Genomic DNA, 3,954 nt, shown 5'->3' with positions numbered 1-3,954 from the left:
GGCATGCAGAAGTAAAGCATAGTTTCAACATCAAGCATCATCTAGAATCCTTTCACAGATTTGTTGGTGGGGGAATTCGCCGCAGCGATTTCCTCCGCATCCGGGAAAGAAAGTGTTGGCAAACTAAGTAAGGATGACGAAAAGCACCGGAGGAGAGACATTTTTCAGAGTAAAACAGGAAGTGCTCCAGCCCTTTCAGACGCAGCTTCCGGTTGTCGTGAAAAAGGTCTATTGTCATGATTTTACTTAAAGTTCAGACCCATATACTGAAAACCAAACAGGGAGACCATGAGAAAAGGTTTAACAGGTTTTATTGAAGAGGTTAAACAGAGGGAGAAGTGTTGCTCTGAACACTGCTCAACCGGAACTGAAAAGTGAGGGGAAGACACAGCGATTATTTCGGGCTCAGTGGGAAATTTGATTTGTGAACTTGGAGAAGAGGATTTGGTTTCTGACTCACATTTCCAGAAAAGTTGTTGAATCTTTGACTCCTGTCTGTGTGCTGTAGTTCCAGTGTTTGTCTAATTCGGAGGAGGGCGGAACAGGGTTTACCCAGAATGCGGTTGTTTGTAGGTGAACGGAGAAGCTGACTGCCACTCAGATTCCCTGCGGTACTTGAACGGGTCGTAGTGGGGAATATTCCCTTTCTCAGTGTGAAGCTCAAACGATCTCTTGGGGAAAGTGGATCCAAACTTCTTGTTTGAATCCCAGCTCAGCTTACAGCTCTGTTGATCCTTCCAGGGAGAGAAGGTCCGAAAAATCCAGTTTGCAGGATGACTTCCTGCCGAGAGGCAAAGACAAAAACAATGTAGAAAACTCAGGTTGACAAGAACTGAGTTTGACTCAGCAAAACTCAGCTTGGCTAGAGTACCCCAAACTGGCAAACACTCTGGCGTCGAGGTAGTGGCAGTCAGCAGCTTAAGAACACTCCGTTTAACGAGGAAACCATCAGCAGGTGTGTGAGGAGGAGGACCAGAACCAGGCGCCCCCTGGTGGAGGAAGCGAGACAAACACAGAACACAAACAGACAGACAGGAGTCCTGACAGAAATGAGTAGATGTGCTGCAGGTGAAATAAAAAGATTGTTGCACAAATGTTAAGACATGCAAACTGATTTAAAATGAGTAGGTTCTACAGCTGGTTAAAACGGGGCAGATGAGGTTTAAAGTCAGTGGAACTAATAATATTGTTTATTGTTATTTCTTTTACTTTTATCATTAGATTTATGCTACGTTCAGACCGCACGTGTTTTCTAACGCCTAAATTAACTTCAAATGTAGAAACCTGCCGGCAGAATCTGTTGGTTTTTATTATCCTGCTGCCTGCAGTTTGTAGCACAGACCTGAAAAACGCTAACATCTACTTCCAGCCGCCACCAACAGGAGGGGAAAACCCTGGAGAGGCGAGCGGGCCTGAGGCAGCTGCTGCTGGGGATTCCCAGTGAGCAATTGGAGCTACACATGTTCAAGACCTTAATGTTTGTGTTGTTTTTGAAAATTTAGATTTCAGAGGTTCTTTGGAGGTTATCATGCTATGTTAGGCAAAGCATGTGAAGAAATAGACTTATAGTTATCTGCACAGACTTATGACATGAAGGCACAATAAATGAGGCACACATGTTGTTATGATTCTCTTACCTGGTTTCCTTCTTCACTGAGCCTGGTTCTGCTGGAGGTTTCTTCTTGCTCAAAGGGAGTTTTTTCTCTCCACTGTCGCTGCAAGCATGCTCAGTGTGAGGGATTGCTGAAGAGTCAATGAGTCGATGCAATAGACTGGTTTTCTTTATTTGGTAATAATGGAACCAATCTGGCTGGATGATCTGGTTTAGTTGCCTCTTTCAAGTGACCTGAGATGACATGATGTGCATTGAAGGTATAAAAATAAACTGAATCCTGATGATTGTGGTTTATAGATTTTGCATTAAGTTTTCCTCTGCTAACTTGGTGCTAATCTGTTAGCATCCTTACTCTGTCACAGAGAGGCTCTGGAATCAGAATCTGGATATTTAATGGAAACAAACTGCAGTTCGCCTCTAGTTGTTTCTTTACCGGTTCACAGCCTCTCAGCTGCATAAAAGATGTTTGTTCTTCCACCCGCCTCTACAGCACATACATGTCTTCATATTCAACCCCAATGTCTTCATTTTCAGCTGAGAAAAAGTGACATTCAGTGTTAATTTTGACAGCAAATTCTGATTTAGTCTTAGTCTTTTGAATAACACACCATTTAGTTTTAGTCATNGACGATAATTATTATTTTTAATTTTTTACTGAATAACACTAAATTCATTAAATCACTGCGAGCGTATTAGTTTTGGGTATAAATAATGATCCATTGATAATTCCTCGCTGATCGGACTTTTCCTTTAAAAACTGTTGGGTTCTACTGGTTGCATCAACGGTTGAGATAAATGCAGATTTTTAAACAAACACACTGTGAACTACTAACATACAAAGTAAGCATATAATTGAACATTTTTAAAAATAAAATCTTGTACGGGCTTAGAACGGGTAGATTCAGATCCTAAATAATTTGAGACTTGGTTCAGGACTTGAGGCTTGCAAAGCAATGGCTGCTTTCAAATGTCTAAATTTAGGCAATAAAACTTCGTTCACGCTGAGGTTAGAGAAATTGCTCTTGTTAATTATTTATATAAGCATATCCTCCACTTATTAATTTGTGTGTTTTGGTCATTAAAGTATCATCTGCATTACAGAAAACGAGCCGCCTGCTGAATTTCACCTGCACATCTCTTTGTGCTTTCTTTGAACATCTGCTCTGAGTTTGTTAACAAGTTTGTTTGGTTTTTGATCTGTTGATTATTCCTTGAAATCCAGGTGCATTTCTTACACTGGTTCAAAAGCAAACTCAATGATTTTAATGGGATTTCAAGATCCTAAGGCTCTGAAAGGTAGTTACACAATTAGTGCCTGATCTTTAAAGATTCCATACGGGAGGCTCTTTTTCTTTTTAGTATGTGAAATTGTCATGATTTTACTTAAAGTTCAGACTCATATACTGAAAACCAAACAGGGAGACCAGGAGAAAAGGTTTAACAGGTTTTGTTGAAGAGATAATGCAGACAGAAGTGTTGCTCTGAACACTGCTCAACCGGAACTGGAAAGTGAGGGGAAGACACAGCGATTAGTTCAGGCTCAGTGGGAAATTTGATTTGTGAACTTGGAGAAGAGGATTTGGTTGCGGACTCACGTTTCCAGAAAAGTTGTTGAATTTTTGACTCCTGTCTGTATGCTGTAGTTCCAGTGTTTGTCTGATTGGGTGGAGGGCGGAACAGGGTTTACCCAGAATGCGGTTGTTTGTAGGTGAACGGAGAAGCTGACTGCAACTCAGATTTCCTGCTGTACTTGAACGGGTCGTAGTGGAGAATATTCCCTTTCTCAGTGTGAAGCTCAAATGATCTCTTGGGGTAAAGTGGATCCAAACTTCTTGTTTGAATCCCAGCTCAGCTTAAAGCTCTGTTGATCCTTCCAGGGAGAGAAGGTCAGAAAAATCCAGTTTGCAGGATGACTTCCTGCCGAGAGGCAAAGACAAAAACAATGTTAAAACTCAGGTTGACAAGAACTCAGTTTGACTCAGCAAAACTCAGCTTGGCTAGAGTACCGTAAACTGGCAAACACTCTGGCGTCGAGGTAGCGGCAGTCAGCAGCTTAAGAACACTCCGTTAACGAGGAAGGCGGACCAGAACCAGGCGCCCCCTGGTGGAGGAAGCGAGACATACACAGAAACACAAACAGACAGACATGAGTCCTGACAGAAATAAGTGGATGTGCTGCAGGTGAAATAAAAAGATTGTTGCACAAATGTTAAGACATGCAAACTGATTTAAAATGAGCAGGTTCTACTGCTGGTTAAAACGGGGCAGATGAGGTTTAAAGTCAGTGGAACTAATAATAGTGTTTATTGTTATTTATTTTACTTTTATCATTAGATTTA

The sequence above is a fragment of the Cyprinodon variegatus genome, unplaced genomic scaffold (genome assembly GCF_000732505.1).
Source record: "Cyprinodon variegatus isolate N-32 unplaced genomic scaffold, C_variegatus-1.0 Scaffold1083, whole genome shotgun sequence".
Taxonomy (NCBI): Eukaryota; Metazoa; Chordata; class Actinopteri; order Cyprinodontiformes; family Cyprinodontidae; genus Cyprinodon; species Cyprinodon variegatus.
The sequence above is the reverse complement of the archived record's forward strand: the minus strand, read 5'-3'. Positions refer to the sequence as shown.